Genomic DNA, 26,637 nt, shown 5'->3' on the forward strand with positions numbered 1-26,637 from the left:
GGAATTTGTTGCCACGGGAGGCAGTGGAGGCCAAGTCATTGGGTGTGTTTAAGGCAGAGATTAATAGGTAACTGAGTAGCCAGGGCATCAAAGGTTATAGTGAGAAGGCGGGGGAGTGGGACTAAATGGGAGAATGGATCAGCTCATGATAAAATGGCGGAGCAGACTCGATAGGCCAAATGGCTGACTTCTGCTCCTTTGTCTTGTCTTATGGTCTTATGGAGATTCAGGTAAATAATTCCGGGATTGAAAGGCTTGTCATACGAGATGCGATTGACAGCTTTGAGGTCGTACACTCTGGAATTCAGAAGAATGAGGAATGACCTCTTTGAAACCTATCAACTTTTGAAATTCTTTGATAATGTGGAGCTGGAATGGATATTTCCTATGGCGGGCGAGTCTGAGACCAAAGGACACAACCGCAGAATAGAGGGGCATCCTTTCAAGACAAAGATGTGGAGGAGTACGGTATATGTAACCAGAGAGTGTGGAATTCTCTGCCCAGGGAAGTAGTTGAGGCTTCCTCACTAAATATATTTAAGAAACAGTTGGACAGGTTTTCACATAGTAAGGGAATTAAGGGTTATGGGGAAAAGGCAGGTAGATGGAGCTGAGTTTACGAGTAGATCAGCCATGATCTTATTGAATGGCGGGCAGGCTCGATGGGCTGGATTTCCTACTCCTGCTCCTATTGTGTTCTTGTGTTGTGTGTGTTCTTGTATATCTCATCAAAGTCTAATATTTCCAGAGGTGTTTTACTTCAAGAATTGTTTGTAGATAATAACATAGAAACATAGAAAACATACAGCACAATACAGACCATCTGGCTCACAAAGCTGTGCCAAACATGTCCCTACCTTAGAACTACCTAGGCTTTACCCATAGCCCTCTATTTTGCTAAGCTCCATATAGCCATCCAGGAGTCTCTTAAAAGACCCTATCGTTTCCACCCCCACCATCGCTGCTGGCAGCCCATTCCACGCACTCACCACTCTCTGCGTAAAAAACTTACCCCTGACATCTCTACTTCCAAGCACCTTTAAACTATGCCCTCTCATGCTAGCCATTTCAGCCCTGGGGAAAAGCCTCAGACTATCCATACAATCAAAGCCTCTCATTATCTTGTACACCTCTGTCAGGTCACCTCTCATCCTCCGTCGCTCCAAGGAGAAAAGTTCAAGTTCATTCAACCTATTCTCGTAAGGCATGCTCCCCAATCCAGGCAGCATCCTTGTAAATCTCCTCTACACCCTTTGTATGGTTTCCACGTCCTTCCTGTAGTGAGGCAACCAGAAATGAGCACAGTACTCCAAGTGGGGTCTGGCCAGGGTCCTATATAGCTGCCACATTACCTCCCGGCTCTTAAACTCAATCCCATGATTGATGAAGGCCAATGCACCGTATGCCTTCTTAACCAGAGTCAACCTGCACAGCAGCTTTGAGTGTCCTGTGGACTCAGACCCCAAGATCCCTCTGATCCTCCACACTGCCAAGAGTTTTACCATTAATGCTATATTCTGCCATCGTATTTTGACCTACCAAAATGAACCACCTCACACTTATCTGGGTTGAACTCCATCTGCCACTTCTCAGCCCATTTTTGTGTTCTACCAATGTCCCATTGTAAACTCTGACAGCCCTCCACACTATCCACAACACCCCCAACCTTTGTGTCATCAGCAAATTTACTAACCCATCCCTCCACTTCCTCATCCAGGTCATGTATAAAAATTACAAAGTGTAGGGGTCCCACAACAGATCCCTGAGGCACACCACTGGTCACCAGCCTCCATGCAGAATATGACCCAGCTACAACCACTCTTTGGGCAAGCCAGTTCTGGATCCACAAAGCAATGTCCCTTTGGATCCCATGCCTCCTTACTTTCTCAATAAGCCTTGCATAGGATACTTTATCAAGTGGTCTGCAAATGCAGATAGCAAATATTGTGAAGGAAAATTTAAATAAAAATACACACAGATGTTAGAAATCCAAAAGAAAACTCAGCTGGAAACATTAACTTTGTTTCTCTTCCACAGAAGCAACCTAGTCTACTGAGTAGTTCCAGTATTTTTGCTTTCTCTTTCAAATTCTGCAAGGGAGAATGGAACTGCTCATTAAAACATCTGGATTTCCATGATAAGCTATGAATTTATCATTAGTTCTTCCCCTCCACCATCAGTTTTCTGAACGCTTTTATTGTAACAGCCAACACCAATAGTTTTGATATCATTACCGGTCCATTGTGAGATAACTTTGTAGATACTGAGATTACTTCCGAAGAAAACAAGGAGATTATCTAATTAGGTATTTTAAAATTGTAATTATACTTTTAATTTTGAAACTTACTACCACTGACTGTTGTCCTCACCTCCATGCCTGGGTCTGAAGATTATCTTGATTAGTGAACAATTCCATTGTATTTTCTTGTCTGGGGATGTTACTATCCCTTTTTGTGATATTGTTTACTATTTCACACATAGTCCTATGTTGATTGGTTGAACAAGGAGATGACGTTTCATTGAATGGAGAAGTCATTAATGAGCATTAATGTTATAGGAGTAATATTGATGGGAAAGGTAAGGTGAACTTCTTTTGTGTGCAGTGTTGTTGGAGAATTGTTTGAGGTGAAATCATTACACCCTTGAAGAAACTGAGGATAATAACCTAAAGCAGACTCTTCTAAGGAAAAAGAATCATAGCTGGATTAGCACTTGATTGATGAACCAAACAATGATGAGGCTATATTGGCCCAAGTGACCTCTTCCAATATAATTAACTTATATGGTTTATAACAAATATTAACATGCATTATCTACTCTATTCCTCACTCACCTCAGATGTGGCTAATGATCACGATAATGTAATTTATTCCCTTTGCTTTTATCACCCCACTCATGTGACTAGTTACCATAAAACACATAATAAACGTACAACACAGAATACATGGCTCCGACAATGCTGAACCTATTAAATCAACAAATACTTGAAATACATTTTTATACATGGTGTTCTCATAATATTTGCTACACTCTGACTTTTTGGTGTAAGAGGTTGTAAGTTCAAGTGGTGCTATTGCTATATCCAATACAAGTAACCAAACTTCATATAGTTTATTGGCAGTTTAAGGAGATTTGGTAAGTCACCAAAGACTCCAGTAAACTCCTACAGATGTACAGCAGAGAGCATTCTGACTGGTTTCTTCACTGCCGGGTATGGGATGGAGTCTAAAATGTGCAGGGTCAAAAGAGCATCATAGACTTGATCAGCTCCGTTATGGCAACAAGCCTACCCACCATCCAGCACCTCTTCAAGAAGAGGTATGTCAGGAAGGTGCCATCTGTCACTTAGGATCTTCACCATCTGGGTCATGCCCTCTTCTCACTTGGGGAGGAGGTACAGGAGCCTGAAAGCCAATACTCATTGCATTTGGAACAGCTTCTTCTCCTCCACCATCAGATTTTTGAAGGGTCCATAGACCCATGAACAATACCTCACTGTTCCACTTTTGCATTATTTATTCATTTTAACAGTATAATAAGTTGATATCTAGCACTGTACTGCTGCCACAAACAACAGATTTCACAATAAATGTCAGTAATAATAAAACTAATACTAATTCTGATTCTGATAGACGGTATGCAATCCAATCACCGATCAGTGATATTGGAGCCAATTAATGTTTTGTGTCCTGGGTCAGGTGCTTGTCAAGCGGTTTGGACTGGATCATGTCAAGCTCCTCGCATGTTGTTGGAAGTCCATTTCTGCAGGCAGGTGGAAATTATTCCACTAAGTCCCTGACTTGTGCCTTGCGGATGGTGGAAAAGTGTAGGAGTACCAGTAAATAAATCATTCACTGCAGGCTAGCCTGCCGCTGACCTTCTCCGTAGCTGTTACATTTATCTTGCTAATCCATCTGTGGTTTTGGTTAATGGTGAACCCCCAGGATGTTTATGATGAGGATCATGACAATCACAATGGAATTGCATGTCAAAGATAAGGATTCCTTTTATTGTGCATGCTCAGTGCTGGACACTTCTATGGCAAGAGTGCTAATCGCTCCTTATTAGCTCATGTCCTCATGTGATCTCCATGTACAGTCACAGTAATATCCTTGCAGGAAGGTTTGCTAGTGCTCCTCGGGGGAGTTTAAAGCAGAGTTGCAGGGGAATGGGAACTAGAGTGCCAGGGCAGATAGAAGAGGGATTGTGAGGACAGATGTTTAGAATCAAAAGGTTGAGTATGGTGGGAATAATGTAAAAAATGAGGGAATAATATTCTGATTTGCATCTATTTCAATGTAAGGAGTATTGTAGGTAAGACAGATGAGCTGAGAGCATGAATCAGCATGTGGAATTATGACATTGTACACAGTGAGACCTGGCTGCAGGAGCGGCAGGACTGTCAAGTCAATATTCTGGGCTTCCATTGTGTTAGACAGGGTGGAGTGGGAGGAATTAATGGAGAAGGGGTAGCATTACTAGTCAGGGATAATGTCTTGGCTGTGTTCAGAGAGGGCAGGCTGGAGAGCTCGTCTGCTGAGACTATACGGGTAGAACTGAGTAATAAGAAAGAAATGATCACCATAATGAGATCAGTGGGATTTGGTGAAGCAAATTTGTAAAGATTGCAGATAGTTGCAAGAAACATAAGGCTGTGATGGTAGGTGATTTTAACTTTCCACATACTGACTGAGACTGCTATACTGAAAAAGGGCTAGAAGGGATAGAGTTTGCCAAATGTGTTCAGGAAAATTTCCTTAATAAATATATGGAGGTCCCAACTAGAGAGAGTGTGATACTAGAGCTCCTACTAGGGAGTGAAGCAGAACAGGAGACAGAAGTGAGTGTAGAGGAACAATTTGGATCTAGTGATCATGATTTCATTCATTTAAAATGATTATGGAGAAGAATATTGTCTGGTTCTCGGATTGAGTTTCTAAATTGGAGAAAGGCCGATTCTGATGTCTTTGAACATTGCATAGAGGAACTCCTATAATGTCTTCCAGGATCTAGGATGATTAGTCTTTAACTATCACCATCGTCTTCCAGGTACAAGGTAAGACTCCACAATTGGAGTGGTTGACCAGTGACTTCAGATTTGCTGGGATCAGCCTTATGCTGTTTTGATGTCAAAGGCTGTCACTCTCACCTCATCTTTAGAATTTAGTTCTTTGGTCCATATTTGCGCTTAGACAGTGATGAGATCCGGAGCTAAGTTTGAAGGAATGCAAACTGGGCATCAACAAATAAGTTACCGAATGGCAGGCAGTGACTAGTGATGTACCACAAGGCTCAGTGCTGGGACCCCAGTTGTTTACAATATATATTAATGACTTGGATGAGAGAATTAAATGCAGCATCTCCAAGTTTGCGGATGACATGAAGCTGGGCGGCAGTGTTTGCTGTGAGGAGGATGCTAAGAGGATGCAGGGTGACTTGGATAGGTTGGGTGAGTGGGCAATTTCATGGCAGATGCAATTTAATGCGGATAAATGTGAGGTTATCCACTTTGGTGGCAAAAACTGGAAAACAGATTATTATCTGAATGGTGGCCAATTAGGAAAAGGGGAGGTGCAACGAGACCTGGGTGTCATTATACACCAGTCATTGAAAGTGGGCATGCAGGTACAGCAGGCGGTGAAAAAGGCGAATGGTATGCTGGCATTTATAGCAAGAGGATTCGAGTACAGGAGCAGGGAGGTACTACTGCAGTTGTACAAGGCCTTGGTGAGACCACACCTGGAGTATTATGTGCAGTTTTGGTCCCTTAATCTGAGGAAAGACATCCTTGCCATAGAGGGAGTACAAAGAATGTTCACCAGATTGATTCCTGGGATGGCAGGACTTTCATATGATGAAAGACTGGATCAACTAGGCTTATACTTGTTGGAATTTAGAAGGTTGAGGGGCGATCTTATTGAAACGTATAAAATCCTAAAGAGATTGGACAGGCTAGATGCAGGAAGATTGTTCCCGATGTTGGGGAAGTCCAGAACGAGGGGTCACAGTTTGAGGATAAAGGGGAAGCCTTTTAGGACCGAGATTAGGAAAAACCTCTTCACACAGAGAGTGGTGAATCTGTGGAATTCTCTGCCACAGGAAACAGTTGAGGCCAGTTCATTGGCTATATTTAAGAGGGAGTTAGATATGGCCCTTGTGGCTAAGGGGATCAGGGGGTATGGAGGGAAGGCTGGGGCGGGGTTCTGAGTTGGATGATCAGCCATGATCATACTGAATGGCGGTGCAGGCTCGAAGGGCCGAATGGCCTACTCCTGCACCTATTTTCTATGTTTCTAGAACATTCATTGATTTGCTGATTGGTGATGGTAGGTGGTAATTTACTGGATAGGATCTGGGCTACTTTTTGGAGACTGGATATCCCTGGGCATGTTTTGACTTTGTCAACTGTATACCAGAGATATAGTTATACTGGAACAGCTTGGCCAGAGACGTAGATAGTCCTAGAGTACATGGCTTCAGTACAAGAAATGTGTTGGTTGTTGTTCCCCAATGAAAGCATGTAGTGCTTTCTGATTTTTTTTTAATGTCACATGGGGTGGATAAAGTTGACTGAAAATGGATTCTGTGATTGTGAGAATATCATGAGGAAGTTGAGGTGGATCTTCTATTCTGCACATCTGACTGAACGTGACTGTGAATGCCTGAGTCTTCATTTAGCACTCTCATGCTGTCTACTGGCTTTGCTGAGGGTACATGTCCTATAAGACAGCTCCTCCCAATAGTTGCTGAATTGTCCACCATGATTCATGACCAGATGAGGCAGGGTTTTTATATGGCGGTGAAATGTCTTGACTCTGTCAGTTGCTTGGTGTTTAGCTTCATATCACAGTTTTGCTATGTTGGCACTTCATACTTGGGTATGCCTGGTGCTCCTCCCAACAAGCTCTTCTGTATTCCACATTGACCATAAGACCATAAAATACAGGAGCAGAATTAGGCTATTCGTCCAATTGAGTATGCTCCACCATTTCATCATGTCTGATCCAGTTTCCCTCTCAGCCTGAAACTCCCGCCTTCTCCATAAACCCCTTCATGAACCAGTCAAGAATCTCTCAAACTCTGACTTAAGTATACCCAATGACTTGGCCTCCATAACCACCATGGCAAAAATTTCCACAGATTCTCCACTATCTGGCTAAAGAAATCCCTCATCTCTGTTCTAAAAGGAAGCCCTTTTAGTCTAAGTCTCTGTCCTCTAGCCATAGGCTCTCCCACTATAGGAACCATTCTCACCACATACAGTCTATCAAGGCCTTTCACCATTCAATAGGTTTCAATTAGTTCATTACAAATTCTTCTTAATTCCAGTGAATATAAGCCCAGAAACATCAATCACTCTTCATGTGACAAGCTGTTCAATCCTGGAAACAACAGGAATTCTGCAGATGCAGGAAATTCAAGCAACACACATCAAAGTTGTTGGTGAACGCAGCAGGCCAGGCAGCATCTCTAGGATGAGGTACAGTCGACGTTTCAGGCCGAGATCCTTCGTCAGTGATGTTTCCATACCAGTCAGTAAACTCTCCACCATGCAGCTATAGAATTTTGACAAAGTCTTAGGTGGCATGTCAAAGTTTTAGATGGCATTTCAAACTTCTGAGAAATTAAAGATTCTTTCTTTGTAATGACACTGAAGTGTTGGGCCCAGGACAGATCCTCTGACATGATAATGCTGAGAAATTTAAGGTTACTGACCCTCTCCACCTCTCATCTCCCATGAGAATTGCTTCTGGACCTCCAGCTTCATGATCTCATCATCAGTAATCATCTCTTTGGTTTTGCTAACATGAGAGGTTGTAGTTGTGGCACAATTTAGCCAGATTTGCAACCTCCCTCCTATATGCTGATTTTTTGCTTCAGCCTACGACAGTGGTGGTGCCAGCAAACTTAAATAAGTTATTTAAGAATTAAATTTATAATGCAGAATACCGCCTACAGTATAAATAGCTCATTTAATCAGGCAGCATCATCAGTGGACTCTGAGCACTGTCTAATCTGGCTCTGATTTGAACAGTAAAGCTGAATTTTTTTTTTGCATTCTATGCTTTTTAACTGTCAGTATGTGGAAAATGTGGAAATGAATTAATTTCCCAGGCAGTGAGTAACTTATGGTTATTCTATAAAATAATCACAAAGTACTATAAAAACCTTTGTTCCTCAGTCTGAATGGATTCATTTTTGATCAAATGTAACATAAAGAAGTTTTAAAATAATATTCTGTTTTTTTATCATTGAATTTTGTGTACACTGAAAGCACTCATGTGAAGTAAGTCTGAGCTTTTTTTAAAGGATCTACATCATAAATTAATGCAGTGACCTGGCCTCACTGATAATTTCTGCAACATATTCCAGGAGCTGTTTATAAAACTGTATATAAAACTGTTTTCAAAGGAAAGGTCAGATGGCAGGCAGCGGTACCTCAAATATCTTGTCTGAGTATGATTAAGGTCATAATCCAAGAGACTCAATGGAATTGTACACCATGTAATATCAAACTTGATTGATGTGAATCTGTTCCAAAAGCTGTCACATTACATTGGGACAATTCCATTATGCTGTCACTTTTGCATTGAAACTCTTTTACAGTTTAAGTGCAGACTGAAACTTTAATGTATGTGTTTAAATGTAAATGTGTAGTGTCCACAATGAAAATTAAATGAAAAAGTAATTTATCTCCTGATATGAAGAAACTATCAAAATCAAAATGAACTTTGAAAATTGCATATACGCCAAAGCAGAACAGTATAAATGCTGGATATCTGAAATAAAAACAGAAAATGCTGGAAATATTTGGCAAAAGACAACATCTGCAGAAAAAGAAGCAGATTTAACATTTCATCTAGCATCAAAGCAGTTCACCAGAATGCCAATTTGTATATCATTGTTCCCTCTAAACTGCACAGGTGCACGGCCATGCAGTAACTGAAATACGCCTACATAGATAACCTTTGTTGCTGCGCAGCTGGAATTTTCTTTTATATAATTTGAATATAATTTTGAAATTATGCTAATATAATTTTGAAATCTATGTTAATATAATTGTGAAATACCTTGTAATTAATTATGTGTTAATGAATATAATCCATAACTTTCCTAAATAATAAATGTACCACAACCTTTACTTTGAAATATTTTACAGCTTCATTGTCAGTGTTTCATATTGTAACAATATACACAGAATGGAAGCCATAGTTCATTGTTAATAAACCACCGGCCCACTGAATGCTAATGCTGTCTAGTCAAAACATTTTACCATTGCCATTCTGTCTGTCAGTTGTTTTGACTGCCTAACATTGCTTACTTGTGTTGTGAGTTGTGGGTTGTGTTTGTTTGAAGTGTATATTACCAAAAAACTTTTAAAATGCCGTAAAATTTTCAGGCCATGTAAAAATTTTCTGCTCAGAGCAATAGTTGGTCCACACAGCTGTAAAAAAACAGGGGAATATTGTTATATATTTGCCAGAATTCCCACGCACAAGCGGAAGTCCGTTCTTCTGCTTCTGCTAAGAGTTGACCCTGGGTCACCTGAGCAGTCTCCTGGAATGTATAGAGGGTAGCACAAATTAGGAAATATTCCAGCTGAGCCTTGCACAAATCATATGAAATACACCTTGAAGTCAAGTATTTGGCAAAACATTATTGTTTTTCTTGATTGGATTGAATTAATTTACACAAGTTTAACATTTTTATGTTTGTAACTGTTTTGGTGCTTTGACTTTAAAGAAATTAACTTAATTCAGTTTTCTTAATATTGACTTGAATTCTGTAAAATTACTAAGCATTAGGGAACATTGCTTCAAGCATGCAGCAGCTCCTCACAGGATACTGGACACCTGAATCCCTGTGCCGAGGGACAGTTTCCCTTTGGTTGATAAAGGTTTCCTTGGGGGTGGAGCTGGTGACTAGTACACACCAGGCGGGAGCTGTTGGACAGCCAGCCTCCTAAAGGAAGACCATGCTGGACACTTGCAGAATAGGGAAGTCAAGTAGACATCACACAAAGTACTGGATGAATTCAAATGTCAGGGAGCATCTGTGGAGAGGAATAAACAGTAGACGTTTCAAGCCAAGTTGTTTCATCAGGATTAGGACTCTTCGTTATGTATGTGTTGCTCTGGATTTCCAGTATCTGCAGAATCTCTTGTGTTTACAAGTGGAAATCATTTTAGAGTTTGTGCCTCATCTACCTCTCTTGCTTTCCAGTATTGATACATGGATTGGGAGCTTACTATACTGTCTAAGCGAATAATCAACAAGTCGCTATGATTGGGTAGCTGGAGCTTCTGGTGTTTGTTCAAATTACAGAAGTTGACGTGGAATGGTATGCTAGATACTGGACAGATTCCCACTAAAACTAGTTTTAGCCAGGCATGGTTATGTTGGGAAGCATTACCCCTTAAAATTCTGAATGAGTGGGAGAATGAGCGAGGCTGCTGATAGAAGAAGGAAAGGGAAACGAGCTCCTGGGCAAGAAGTCACTTCCATCCAGGGTGCTGAGGAAAAAAATTCCTTTACCCAAACACAAGTAAGAAACACACTGCGAAGAAATCTGAGACTCTGTAAAGACACTGCTACTGAAATTTGCTGCCTGCATTAACAATTACTGCACTGACAGTGACTTTCACCATGACCATGAACTTTTCTACATCTGGCTCTGTCTTCTCTTCAACTGGAGATATTTTCTACATTTCTCAGGTTTCTGTTGTTATTGCACAGTGAAGGTCACTGATATTCTGTATTCAAGTAAAGCTTACTACATTTCATTGCCAGAGACCAGTTGGCAGAGAATGTTTCTGGCTCTGCAAGGATTACAGGCTTTCCGTGAGACAGATCCCCTAAACTGCTCATACATCACTCTGAGCCATTACGTGTAAGCTCTGCCCTGTATTGGAATTAAAAAGAGGAATTGTTCCTTAGCTTGTAACCAGTGTTGAGTACTATAAATAAATTATATAGATTAATTCTGTCTGTTGTGGTAATGCCCTCATTCTTGCAACAGGTTGTGTGAGTCTTAACCGACAAGGGCCATCTGCTGCTGTGCACAACCAATGTGAACATGGGCAGCATGCAGGCAGAGAGAGCCATGTTGCCTTACAAAGCGGTAACATGCGATGTTCCCACACAAGGATGCCTCTGCAGGAGTGCAGCAGTCCAACTTGGTGCCCAGATTCATTATGCTCATTTGCTTGCTGCGTGAAGCTTTGTCCTGAGAGCTCAGTCGGCCTCTGGCACCAGCTACATGCTGAGCAGCTGCAGTGGAGAAACAAGATAATGAACAGGAGAACGAAGGATGTCTGGGAGTGAAAGAAGGGCCAGGGAGAAGGGAATACCAATATCTTCTTCTGGCTAGGATATTGGACATCCAGGATGATGGAATGGCAGAGCAGACTCGATGGACTGAATGGCCTAATTCTGCTCCTATATCTTATGGTCATATGGACACCTGAATGGAATGTACTTAATTATAATCCAAATTTCCCAAATCAAAGCCAATCCATACCCTTGTTTTCCCTCTTCTGAGAATCACGAAGTTTACTTGCCTTCCATGCAAAAATAAAAGCCAATGCAAAATAATATTCTAACTAAATTTATCAATTAAGTCAGAAGGCAGCTCGCTTTCCTTTGAGTGTTCTCTGGGAGTATCTATCTTCTCAGTACACCTGCCAGAGGTGTCCAGGTTCTACTCTGCTTCGCAGAGGTACTGAGCCAAGAAAGCCATTGAGATAAAAGGGCATGATTAAGGTTATGTAGCAAAGATGGAAGCTACTGTCTGTCCTGTGAGTACCTGTTCAACTCATGAAGGAGTCCTTCACAAACATGAGCTGCTAATGATTTCAGCGTCCTGCCTTCTTTGAAGGCCAATTTGTGATTTGATGTGTCCCATATTGAGATGTTGGTTCGGTAAATATTTCTAAACATGTCTCTCACAGCAAGCACTCTCACCAGACTATTTTCCATAGGTCACTAACAAAGTGATTATGAACACCAAAGAGAGAGAAATTCATTATCAGTCACACATCCGTGATATAGAAGCTCTTGAGCATCTGACTTCACTGCACTTAGTATACATGACTGAGAATACATTTCTAGCTTTACAGAGTTAATGTTTTCAGTCAATAACTTTTGAAAAGTTTAACAAAGTTTCTTCCTCCACAGATCCTGATTGATATGCTAATTTTCTAGTTTTTATGGAGAGTCAAGGTATTTCAATTGGCTGTAGTAATAACATACCTGCTTTTGGAAGGTTGAACTGCGGTGAGTCAGTATCCTGGCAAAAACTACACCATCAAGACAAAGAAATACGTCAAACAACTCCACAAACAGGTTATTGAAAAGTACAAATCTGGAGATGGATACAAGAAAATTTCTAAGTCACTGAGTATCCCTTGGAGTACAGTTAAGTCAATCATCCAGAATTGGAAAGAGTATGGCACAGCTGTAAGTCTGCCTAGAGCAGGCCGTCCTCAAAAACTGAGTGATCGTGGAAGAAGGGACTAGTGAGGGAGGCCGTTAAGAGGCCTATGACAACTCTGGAGGGTTACAAACTTCAGTGCTGAGGTGGGAGAGACTGTGTATACAACTGTTGCCCGGGTGCTTCACTAATCACAGCTTTATGGAGAGTGACAGAATGAAAGCCACTGTTGAAAAAAACTTACATGAAATCTGAGTAGAGCTTGCCAGAAGGCATGTGGGAGACTCTGAAGTCAGCTGAAAGCAGGTTCTATGATCTGATGAAACTAAAACTGAGCTTTTTGACCATCCATCTAAATGCAATGTTTGGCGTGAGCCCAAGCACCACACATCACCAAAAACACACCATCCCTACCATGAAGCATGGTACTGGCTGCATCATGCTGTGGGGATTTTTCACTGCAGGAGGCACTGGAAGGCTTGTAAAGGTAGAAGGTAAAATGAATGCAGCAAAATACAGGGAAACCTGCAAGAGAACTGTGACTTGAGAGAAGATTTGTTTTCCAGCAAGGCAAAGACCCCAAGCAAAAAGCCAAAGCGACGCAGGAATAGCTTAAAACAACAAAGTTAATGTCCTGGAATGGCTAAGTCAGAGCCCAAACCTCAATCTAATTGAGAATCTGTGGCTGGACTTGAAAAGGGCTGTTTACTCATGATCCCCATGAAATCTGACAGAACATGAGCAAATTTGTAAAGAAGAATGGGGAAAAAATGCAATGCCCAGATGTGCAAACCTGGTAGAGACCTATCCACGCAGACTCAAGGCTGTAATTGCTGCCAAAGTTGCATCTACTAAATACTGACTTGAGCGGGTTGAATACTTGTGCAATGAATTATTTTGTATATTATATTTGTAATTAATTTAGATCACTTTGTAGAGATCTATTGTTTTCACTTTGACAAATAAAAATCTTTTTCTGTTGATCAGTGTCAAAAAAGCCAAATTAAATCCAACGTGATTCAATGTTGTAAAACAATAAAACATGAAAACTTCCAAATGGTGTGAATACTTTTTTAGACACTCTAGGTGCCAAACTGAGTTGAAAACTGCATGCCATGCTTAAGTACAGTATTGATGGATCAGAACAGAGCAAACCAGTCAAATATGCCAGCTTTAAATTAGAAATGAATAGCCTATCTTATACAGTATTTTTGACAATTTACATGCCTGTCCATTTACAATAATTTTCCATGACTGCAGCTGTGGGGGGTAAAATACTGGGTGAACAATGTAATAGGTAATCTTTAAATACTACTAAAGTCTCCTTGTCCTTGGCTTTCAAAAGTGGGAGAGAGGTTACTTTCATACACTGTCGCCTCCTTATTATCTGTCGAGTGAACAAGAACTTTAAAAGCCTCATAACTATCCATAATATTCAAACTTTCTGTCAAACCTGATCAAGGACATCATAAACTGTTCAAATACTAAAGTATTCTGCTAATGTCACATCTGGGGTTTAAAAGATGATATTGGAAAATAATATCATTTTATGTAAGCATTTTTTATTTTTATTGCAGTCTACCGCAGCAATCGGGGAAGGTGCATTAGACCTCCCGAGCATTTTACATAGCTCTGGATAATTTAGCCTTGAAAATTCTGTGAGCCAGAGGATCAATACAGCCTACCCTGCTGAGATTGTGACCATGCAGAAATATTTATGCTCCTTCTGATATTTAATCAGACTCAGCTTACACCTTTGCCTTTGTTTGCACAGTAACAAGGATGCACTTCCTGGACTGCTGATTTAAAAATGTATGCATATTTATGGTGCCAATGAGTCATACAGATAGAAATTTAGACTAGTCCCATGATAGATGGTAAAATATATTGTTTACAGAGCATTAAATGAGACAGTCCTGTGGACTGAGCAGAGTAAGAAATTAGTCCCAGTTCACTCACCTGAATAAATTATGCAAATAAAGTGTTGTTGAATAACAAAAAAAATTATTCAATGGTCTGTATCCTAACATAAGTAGTATAAATTATTACCCATGGAAAGTAATTCCTGTGTCCCTGGGGATATGATTTGATGTTAACATTGCTCCTTTTATGAACAGGATAATTTAACAATGTACATTTTTAGTAAAAAAATGAAATTTCTCAAAAATCTGAAAGCTGTTTAAAATATATTGCACTGCTTCATAGATGTTTTCAATGCATCTGTTTCTGAAGCACCTGCATGCAAAGTTTGTGACAAGAAGAACTTTTTTTAAATCTCTGGACATAATTTCAAATATGATAGTATACTTTATTGCAATTGCTGATATAATGCTGGCTTTGAGAAAATAACCCAAAGTGAACACAACACCTATGTTGTCAGTCTTAAATATCAGCAGTGTGGACTAATCAGTAGCGATGGGAAAATTTATTATGGGGAATTAAAGGACAACTTTGTGGATGTCGGAAATACCGAAGAGTCAAGGGCTCAGTGAAAAGAAAAATTTTAAAATAATATTAGCATCTCTAGTGCAGAGAAGCTGGTGAGACTAAAACCCAATTAATACCAAGATCTACATCATAGAGTTTCAAAAGAGATGACTGTAGATAATTATCATCTTCCAAAATTATATAGATTCCAGAGTTGTTCCTGTGGACTTCAAGTGTGACCCTGCTATTTCAGAGTGGAGAAAGAGAGAAAGCAAGTAACCACTCATCTGCTCCCTAAAGTCAGTGATAAGGAAAGAGCTGACCTGTACATCTTTGAAATGTGGGAGGAAACCAGAGCACCTGGAGGAATCCAACACAGTCAAGGAGAGAGAATATACCAGATCCGTACAAACAGCAGTGGAATAGAACGCAGGTCAGTCGTGCTGTAATAGTATTATGCTAAATGCTACACTACCATGATATCACCCAAATTTTCAGATTAGCAATCCAGAGCTAAGGAACTGAAATTTCATGATGGCGGGTAGTAGAAACACAATTTATAAATCTGGTGATCTGTGATATAAATCCTTAACTCTCACATCCTTGCCTATAAATTGCTAGTTAGTTGCAAGTATCCCCTTGTGGAGGTATTTTCTTCTTTGTTAACCACTGGTGAAGATCCTGAAGACTGGAAGGTTCTGTTGTTGAAAAAGAGTAGCAAGGACAAGCCATGGAACTACAGGCCAGTGAGTCTGACATCAGTAATGGGAAAATTATTGGAGGGAATTCAGGCTGACAGGATCTACAGGTGTCCGCTGCTTTTCGAATTTTCGCTTTACGAAACCTCACTGTTACGAAAGACCTACATTAGTTCCCTGTTTCGCTAACAGAAGGTGTTTTCACTGTTATGAAAAAAGCAGCGCGCTAAAAAAATCAGCGTGTGATAAAAGGCAGCGCGCCGCGCGCCCGAGCAGCTGCTCTCCCCCGGATTCAGAACGGCATTCTCGCCGGCTTTGCTTAAACACGGGCCTGTGAGCAGCCATTTGCAAGATGAGTTCTAAGGTATCCGAAAAGCCTGAAAGAGCTTGTAAGGGTGTTACACTTAGCGTAAAACTAAACATAATTAAGCATTTCGATCAGGTGAACAAAGTAAGGACAAAGTGAGTTTGGCTTGTTGAAGCTGACAAAGATGATGTTGAAGAGGTTTTGGCATCCCATGACCAAGAACTGATAGATGAAGAGCTGATGCAATTGGAAGAGGAAAGGATAACAATCGAAACCGAATGAGTAAAGATAAAGTACGACTTTAATTTTGAAAGGGTATGTAGGTTTCGGGAATATTTTCAGGATGGTTTGAGTGCTTACAAAGAACTGTATGATAGAAAAACGCGCGAGGCTCAGCAGTCAAGCAAGCCTTCCAGATCAGTCACATCAGACGACGAACCTCGACCTTCGCCATCGAGGCGGGCAGTCATAGGAGAAGATGATCTTCTTGCTCTAATGGAAACAGACAACGATGAAATGACACGCCAGCGTCCCACCACCCCAACACCCAGGCCGCGGACAGATACCGATTCGTGGAGAATGCAGCGGTAGCCAGGAGACACACAGCATATCTTTAAGAAAAAAGCTGAAATAAACATGCTAATTAATTACATGCCAGGCAGCACCTAATTAAGTCGCTTGTTTATTTCGGCTTTTTTCTTTTAAAGATGTGCTGTGTGCCTCCCAGCTACCGCTGGACCCCTGCATGCTTCAGGACAATGTATCGGGTTGCTGCCCGGAGGGTGGGGGCCACTGCACCACCCAAACTCCGACGACTCAGTCTAACACACCATCATCAGTGTGCTCCGTGCTTTCCCAATTCTGGTAGGTGATACTACACTGTACATACATTATTTCTACTTTATATCGGCTGTGTATTTTTACGTGTTATTTGGTATGATTTGGCAGCTTCATAGCTTAGAGTTTACTGGAGAGTGCTTGTGTCATGTTTTTGCCAATGGTGTTTGCATGAGATTTTTGCTATGGAGAACAGTTCAGGCAATGATTGTGGAAAAGTATTTCTACTTTATATAAGCTGTGTATTTATCGTATCATTCCTGCTTTTCATATATGTTACTGTTATTTTAGGTTTTATGTGTTATTTAGCATGATTTGTTAGGTTATTTTTGGGTCTGCGAACGCTCACAAAATTTTCCCATATAAATAAATGGTAATTGCTTCTTCAGTTTACGACATTCTGGATTACAAACCATTTCATAGGAACACTCTACCTTCGGATGGCGGGGGAAACCTGTATTAGCATTTGGATAGACAGATGCTGATTAAAAGAAGTCAGATTGGCTTGTGCATGGAAAGACATGCTTGACAGAACATTTAAAGGTTTTTGAAAAAGTAACTAAAAAGATGGATAAGGTTTGGGTAGTGGATGTTATCTATTTGGACTTTAGCAAGGCCTCTGACATGGTCATGCATGGTAGGATGGTCCAGAAGGTTAAGTCCCTGGGATCCAGGGAAAGCTACATAAATGGAGTTAATATTGGCTCAGAGGTAGGAACCAGAGAGTGCTGGTGAAGTTGTTTCTCAGAATGGAGACTAATGACTAATGATGTGCCACAGGGGTTGGTGTTGGGACCCTTATTATCCACTATTTATACAAATGATTTGAAAGGGAGTGCTCAGGCTTGATCAGTAAATTTGTACATGACACAAAACTAGAATGTGTTGTTGATAGTGTAGAAGATTATCATAGATTACAGAGGGATCTTAATCAGTTAGGGAAGAGGGCTGAGGAGTGACAAATGGATTTCAGTACCGATAAGTGAGAGCTAATGCATTTTGGAAAGTCAAATCAGTGTAGAACTTTACTATGAATGGTAGGGCTCCAAGGTGACCTAGACGTAAGACAGCGTAGTTCATTGAAATCAGCTACACAGATAGACATAGTGGTGAAGACAGAAGAAACAACCTATACGACTCCCTTTACATTCTTGCAGGGGACTTCAATCAAGCTAGCTTGAAGAAATCTCAGTGAAATTATCATCAGCATATCACGTGTAGCACTAGGGTTCCCAACATCCAGGGGCCCCAACATACTTACCCACTGCTACACTACCATCAGGAATACCTACCATTCCATCCTTACTCTGCATTTCAGGAAATCTGAAAATCTGGCGGCCCTCCTCCTACCTGCTATCAGGCAGAGACTAAAGAGCAAGACACCAGAGCTAAGGACAACAAAGAGGTGGTTGAGAGAGACAGAGGAGCAGCTAAGGCATTGCTTTGAGTCGGTGGAATGGGCCATATTAAATGTCTCATCAGAGGATCTGAAAGAATATACAGTACCATGGTTGCAACAGACTTTATAAAGGTATTTGTGGACTGGTGTGTCCCCATACAACCACTCATTGTTCCCCGACCAGAAACCCTGGATGAACCAAGAGATCCACAATCTGATGAGGACCAGATCAGTGGCATTCAGATCTGGCAACCAAAGGAAGTACAAGCAGTCCAGGTATGACTTCCAGTAAGGCATCTCACATATCAAGTAGCAATACTGGACCAAACTTGAATCACAGAAGAATACTTAACAGCTGTGGCAAGGCCTGAATGTTATAGCGACCAACAAAGTAAAACCAAGTGACATATGTGACAACAAGTTTTCACTCCTAGATGAGCTCAATGTCTTATTATGCTTCCCTTAACTGAGGGAACACGGAGACACCTTCACAAACTCCTGCAGCCCCCAACAACCCAGTCTCTGAGGTCGATATGAGAGCTTCCTTCAGGAGGGTGAACCCATAAGGAGGATGATACCCAAAATTGCCTCTTCTTGGATGGGAGACTAAGGTCACAAGTGCTGTTCCCCTTTAAGAAAACAAAGTGGGGATGGCACACTGGTCTGCAAGTATGATTGATACGCTTTAGACCCCACTCCCCTTGAAAAATAAAACTGAAGACCTCAGAGCAAGATTTCTGTATCAGAGGGACATCAGAGGCTGCTGTGTACATTGCTTCATGGAAACGTGGCTATCCCGCATGATTTTGGATGCAGTGCTGCAGCTTGATAGCTTCATGATACTCTGCAAAGACAGAACAGCTGAGTCTTTTAAAGGTAGAGGGAGTGGAGTATGCTTTATGATGAACTCATTGTGGTGCACAAACCTGGCAGTTCTGCCTCAGTCCTGCTCACCTAACCTGGAACATCTAACAGTCAAGTGTCATCCATTTTGTCTGTAGAGGAAGTTTTCCGCCATCATCCTGGATCCTGGTATCAGTGTACATTCCATCTCAGGCCAATGCCAGGCAGGCACTGGCAGAGCTGAGAAATGTAATCAGGGATGAAAATGCACACCCTGATGCCTTCCCTATTATTGCAAGGGATTTCAACCAGGCCAGCTTGAAGAAGTCTCTGAACAGCTACTAACAACATACTATCTGTGGAACCACAGAAAACAACCCACTTGACCACTGTTATGCCACCATCAAGTATGCTTACCATGCCATCCCACGCCCACACTTTGAAAAGTCGAATCATCTGGTTATACTTTTATTCCCAGTGCGTAGGCAGAGACTAAAGACTGCATTATCAATGCTGAGGACCAAGCAGTTATGGTCAAGGCAGGTGGAGGAGCACTTACAGGTCTGCTTTGAGTCAGTTGACTGGATAATATTCAAAGATTCATGGCCAGAGTGTTACCGATTTTATCAAGACCTGTGTCGAGGACTGTGTGCCTTAGAGAACATACCAAAACCAAAAGCCATAGATGAACCAAAAGATTTGTAGTCTTTTGAGGGCTAGATCTGTGGCATTCATGACCAGTAATCCAGAACTATACAAGAGGTCAAGGTACAACCAATGGAAGGTTATCTTAAGGGCAATAAAACAATTTCAATTGCTGTTAGGTTCGGAATTGGATGCACATCAGCTCTGGCAGTGTTTGCAGACCATTACTTCCTGCAAAGTGAAACCATGAATGGCTGTGATACTTCACTCCCAGATGAGCTCAAAACTTTTTATGCACACTTCGAAAGGGAAAATAAAACTATATCTGTGCAAATCCCTGCAGCATCTGATAACTCTGTGATTTCTGTCTCTGAGGCCGATGTTAGAACATCTTTCAAGCGGATGAACCTTCGCAAGGCGTCAACCCCTGATGGTTTACCTCCTGGGGCTCTGAAAACCTTTGCCAACCAACTGACAGGAATATTCAAGGACATTTTCAATCTCTCACTGCTGCAGTCAGAGCTTCACACCTGCTTCAAAAGGACGACAATCATACCAGTGCTCAAGAAGAGCAGGGTGAGCTTCTTTAATGACTATCATTCATGGCATTCATATCTACTGTGATGAAGTGCTTTGGGATGTTGGTTATGGTGAGAATCAACTCCTACCTAAGCAAGGACCTGGGCTGCTTCAATTTGTCATGACAATAGGTCTACAGTGGATGCAATCTCACTTGCTCTCCAATCAGTCTTGGCTCACCTATGCGATAGCAAAACCTATATCAGACTGCTGTTTATTGATTACAGCTCAGCATTCAAAACAATCATGCCCTCAGTTCTAATCAAAAAGCTGCAAACGCTCTGTCTCTGTACCTCCCTCTACAAACGGATCTTTGATTTCCTCACTACGAGACCACAGTCAGTGTAGATCAGAAATAACATCTCCTTGCTGACAAGCAACACTAGTGCACATCAAGAATGTGCTTAGCCCACTGCTCTACTCTCTCTATACCCACGATTGTGTAGTGAGGCACAGTTCAAGCAGCATCTATAAATTTGTCAATGCTACAACTATTGTTGGCAAAATTTCAGATGATGAGGAAGAGGCAAACAAGACCAAATAAATCAGCTGGTTGAGTGTTCCAGCAACAACCTTGCACTCAACCTCAGTAAGACCAAGGAATTGATTGAGGACTTTGGGCAGGGGAAGTTGAGGGAACACATAACAGCCCTCACCAAGGCATCAGAACTGGAAAGGGTGAGTCGTCTCGAGCTCCTGGATATCAACATCTCTGAGGATCTTTCCTGGGTCCAATATGCTGATGCAATTACAAACAAGGCACAACAGTGGCTATATTTCCTTAGGAGTTTGTGAAAATTGGTATGCTACCAAAGACACTTGCAAAGTTGTAGAGATGTACTGTAGAGAGCATTCTAACTGGTTGCATCACAATCTGGTATGGCAGGTTGCACAGACTGGAAAAACTGTGGAAAGTTGCAAACACAGCCTGCTCCACCATGGGCACTAGCCTCCCCAGCATCGAGGACATCCTGAAGGAGCAATGCCTCAAAAGTTTGCATCCATCATTAAGGACTCCATCACCAAAGACATGCCCTTTTCTCATTGCTATCATCAAGGAGCGGGTTCAGGAGCCTGAAAACCCATTCTCAACATTTCAGCTTTCCCTTCCACCGTCAGATCTCTAAATGGACAATGAACCCATGAACACATCGGTATTTTCCTCTCTTAATTTATTTTCTTTATACACAGTGCCTATAAAAAATATTTACCCGCCCCCCCCCACCCTTGGAAGTTTTCACATTTTATTGTTTTACAACATGGTTTTAATTTGGCTTTTATGTCACAGATCAACAGAAAAAGACTCTTTTGTGTCAAAGTGAAAACTGATCTCTGCAAAATGATCTAAATTAATTACAAATATAAAACACAGAATAATTGATTGCATAAATCTCACCTTTAATATGACACAACAAATCATCACTGGTGTAGCCAATTAGTTTTAGAAGTCACATAATTAGTTAAGTGGAGATCACCATGTGCAGTCAAAGTGTTTCAATTGATTGTAGTAAAAATACACCTGTATCTGGAAGGTCCAACTGCTGGTGAGTCAGTATCCTGGCAAAAACTACACCGTGAAGACTAAAGAACACTCTCAGCAAAATGGTGAAAAGGTTATTGAAAAACACAAGTCAGGAGATGAAAAGAACAATTCCAAGTCACTGAATATCCTTTGGAGTACAGTTAAGTCAATCATCAAGAAATGGAAAGAATATGGTACAGCTGTAAATATATTGACCTCCCGGGAGGGGGAAGAAGATAGCGACGCGACGACAGCGCATGCGGCCACTTCGGTGATGATATCTGTTATCTGTCAAATGGGGGACCATGCACAATCCTGATTTGATGGAGACAGATGTGAGAGCATGGAGGAACATCTGGAAAATTTCTGAAATGCCTGCTTCGCTGCCACTGCTACTGTGTGGTAACTGGAATCACCAGAGCTGAAGGCCTTGAAATCCTCAGCTTTGCATGTTTCAGCGGCCAGGGCAAGGTCAAAGGCACTCAGCAGAGAATGGCGCTCAGGAGGCTGTATCGGAAGGCTGGTCGGAAGCTCAGAATTTTTGGACGGACGGACTCAGTGTCGGCTGGGGTCAGCTGCTTTCAAGGTATCAGCAAGTTGACGGTGCCTGGAGATTTATGGCAGGGAGTTTCTCCCTTTTACTGCCTGCTATCGGGGACTCGGGACTTTGAGACTTTTTTTTTACTGTGCCTATGATCTGTTCTTCATCAAATTATGGTATTGTTTTGCACTGCTGTGACTATATGTTATAATTATGTGGTTCTGTCAGTGTTAATCTTTGGTCTGTCCTGGTTTCTGTGGTATCACTCCGGAGAAACATTCTATCATTTCTTAATGCATGTATGCACTTCTAAATGACAATAAAAGAGGACTGAGTTTTCTCATAATCTAATATGCCTAGAGCAGGTCATCCTGAAAACTGAGAGACCATACAAAAAGGGGACTAATGAGGGAGGCCACCAAGAGACCTATGACATCTCTGGAGAAGGTACAACCTTCAGTGGCAAAGATGGGAGAGGCGGCGCATGCAACAACTGTTGCCCAGGTGCTTCACCAGTCACAACTTTATGGGAGTGTGGGAAAGAGAAATCCACGATTGAAAATAAACTCACAAGAAATCTTGACTAGAGTTTTCCAGAAGGCATGTGGGAGACTCTGAAATCAGCTGGAATAAGGTTCTATGGTATGGTCTGATGAAAGCAAAATTGAGCTTTTTGGCCATCAGACTAAATGCTATGTTCGCTGTAAGCTGAGCAGCACAATAATCAAAAACACAGAAAATCAACAAAGTTAATGTCTTGGAGTGGCCAAGTCAGACTCCAGAACTCAACTCGATTGAGAATGTGTGGCTGGACTTGAAAAGGGTAGTTCACTCACAATCCCCATGCAACCTTACAGAACTTGTGCAGTTTTGTAAAGAATGGGGAAAGATTGCAGTGCCCAGGTGTGCAAATCGGATAGAGCCCAATCCACGCTCAAGGCTGTAATTGCTGTCAAAGATGCATCTACTAAATACTGACCTGTAGGGGGTGAATACTTATGCAATCAACTATTTTGCATTTTATACTTGTAATTAATTTAGATCACTTTGTAGAGATTTGTTTTCACTTTGACACGAAAGTCTTTTTCTGTTGATCTGTGTCAAAAAAAGCCAAATTAAATCCACTGTGATTCAATGTCGTAAAACAATAAAACATGAAAACTTCTGGGGGGGGGGTAAATACTATTTATAGGCACTGTATACTTATCGTAATTATAGTTTTTATAAGTATGTATTGCACTGTACAGCTGCCACAAAACAACTGAATTTCACAACATATGTGAGTGAGATAAAGCCTAATTCTGATCCTGATTCTGGAACTCTGGAAACCATTTGGTCCAGACTGTGTACCTGGCCGAGTACTGAAAACCAGTGCTAATCAACTGGCTAGACTGTTTACTGACATCTTTAGTGTTGTGAGGTACCAACCTGTCAAGCAGGCTTCAATCATACTAGTGCCCATGAAGAGCATGGCAACCTGCATCAATGACTTTTGTCCGGTGGCACTTACATCCACTGTGTTGAAGTGCTTAGAGAGGGTGGTCATGAAATATATCATCTGCCTGAGAAGCGACTTGGATCCACTCTAATTTGCCTCCCATCACCACAGGTCAATACCAGATGGTATTTCATTGGCTCTTCACTCAACTCTGGAACATCTGAACCATGAAGATGCATTCATCAGAATGCTCCTCATTGACTGCAGTTTGGCATTCAGTACAATCATCCGCTCAGAACTAATCAATAAGTTTTAAGTCCTAAGCCTCGATACCTCCTTGTGCTATTGGATCCTCAATTTCCTCACTTGCAGAGCCCAGTCAACAAGTCAGATTTGCAAAAACATCTCCTCCACAATCTCCATCAGCACAGGTGCACCACAAAGCTGTGTGCTTAAACCTCTACTCTACTCACTTTATACTTATGACTGTGAGGCTAAGCACAGCTCCAATGCCATGCTTAAGTTTTCTGATGCCATCACTGTGGTTGGCCGTTTCAAAGATGGCAACCAAACTCCATACAGGAGGGAAAGGGAAAATCCGGCTGAATGGTGCCACAAGTACAACCTCTCACTCAATGTCACCAAAACCAAAGAGTTGATTATTGACTACAGGAGAAGGAAACCAGAGCCATTTCTCATGAGGAGATCAGAGATGGAGATGGAACTTTAAATTCCTTGGCAACCAATGAAACCAATTAGGGACAACCACGTAAGCACCATTAAAAAAGAAAGCATGGCAGCACCTCTATTTTCTTAGTGGTCTTCACAGACTGGGCATGTCATCTCAAACTTTGACAGACTCGATAGATGCACAGTGGAGAGTATCATGAGTGGCTGCATCCTGGCCACGTATGGAATCACCAATGCCCAGGTACGGAAAAGCCTATGAAGGTGATGGATATAGCCCAGTCCACCAAAGGAAAAGCCTTCCTCACTATTCAGTACATCTGCAAGGAGACCTGCCACTAGAAGCTAACATTCATCATCAGGGAGCCCCACCACCCAGGTTATGTCCTCTCCTTGTTTTTCCCTTCAGGAAGAAGCTACAGGAGATTGAGGAGTGACTTTATAGATACTGTATGTATCTTCCTCTTCCTCCTATTGTCCACTCTCCTCTCCCATTAAATTCCTTCTTCTCCAGCCCTTTACCTTTCCAATCCACCTGGCTTCACCTATCAGCTTCAAGCTATCCTCCTTTGCCTCTCCCCACCTTTTTACTTTGGTATCTTTGCCCATCCCTTTCAGCCTTGAAGAAGGATCTTGGCCTGAAATATCGACTTTTTATTCATTTCCATAGATGCTGCCTGGCCTGCTGAGTTCCTCCAGCATTTTGTATGTGTTAATTTGGATCTCCAGATTCTGCAGACTTTCTTGCGTTTATTATCATTACGTAAGCTAAGGTTCAATTGATCACCAAGGATAAGCATAAAAAATCCAATTCCATTGGTTCAAGAATTGCTTTTATGCTCTAGAAATGACCCGACCAACATTTCTCTCTTGCTTAATACTAATAAAACAGGACTCCAAACATTTATTGATCCTATTCTACTGCTTGAAGTACATTACAGCACACACTCCGATTTTCCCATGCCACAGTCTAATTGTCACCCTCATGGTTGGAATAATTCAATGTTTTACATGTATGTCCACAAGACGAGCACCTCTGCTCAAGCTGAGGAAGATATCTCACCATGCTATCTTCTCATATTTTGGCAGCTTTGACTGGCCAGTGGTGCTGAGTTATGTTTCTGCTCTAAACCATAACTCCTTGTTCAAATTCATGTTCTTCTTCCTCCCTCTCCCACCCCTCAGTTTGTCACTAAACAAGAGCGGTGCCCTTAAAATGGCCAGATTGTACAGCAGAGTACCACAAATCCAGGCACCTGCTCATGAAAAACAAAAGAAAGCTGCAAATGCTAAGTATTATAAATGTTCAGCTGGTCACTTTCACATCTGGAAGAAGAAGTTGTTAATGTTTCAGCTCCAGACTGTTCACCAGACAACTGCTCGACTCAGCTTCTTAGTGCTCCTTTACAACAAGATTGCTGGGGAAAGTGTTGCTTCATGTTGAAGAAGATCTTCTGTGTGATGGCAACTTCTGAGAATACAGTACCTATTGCTCTATTGGGACAACTATATTTATATAGAATCAGAGAGTCATAGTGCACTACAGCACAGAAACAGGCCCTTTGGCCCATCTAGCCAATGCCAAACAATTATTCTGCCTTACCGCATTGATTTACATCTAGAACATAGTCCTCCATACCCTTCCCATCTATGTACTTATCCAAACTTCTCTCAAATGTTGAAATTGAACCCATATCAGACACTTCTACTGGCAACTCATTTCACACTCTCAGGCACCCCCATCAGGATAAAAAATGTTTGGATCAGACTAATATTGAATCTTCAAATAGAAGAGTTATAAATTACCCGAGTATCTGAATATTCTTTGAATCTTCTCTTGGATGTTGAAATATGTAGAGATTTTCTGATCCCAGAGTGGAAGATAAAGACACAAAAGTAATGAGGAACTTTTAAAAGCAATTGCATGTACTGTTCCAAGTGAAAATAATGTGTTTGCAAGCTTGTTGAAATGCTTTTGCCATTCATCAACACAAATGAAAGAAATGGAACTTATTAACGTTAAAGGCATAAAGAAAATAGTATTGAGAAAATACTATTTTCCTTCTTCCTTTAACTTTTTAAGTTATGATTGGTGTGGACCGGAGCATAAATTAATACTAGTGTTGACCTAATATGTTTCACCATATGTAGAGAAAGTTGGTGAGGAAGTTAACTATAACCTTTCAAATTTCTCCTTTTTCTGAACTTGTCCCATCAAGTTGAAAAATGGCAAATATACACTCAGTGAGTACTTCATTAAGTACACCTGCATCCTGCTTAT

Source organism: Mobula hypostoma, chromosome 3, assembly GCF_963921235.1.
Source record: "Mobula hypostoma chromosome 3, sMobHyp1.1, whole genome shotgun sequence".
Classification (NCBI taxonomy): Eukaryota; Metazoa; Chordata; class Chondrichthyes; order Myliobatiformes; family Myliobatidae; genus Mobula; species Mobula hypostoma.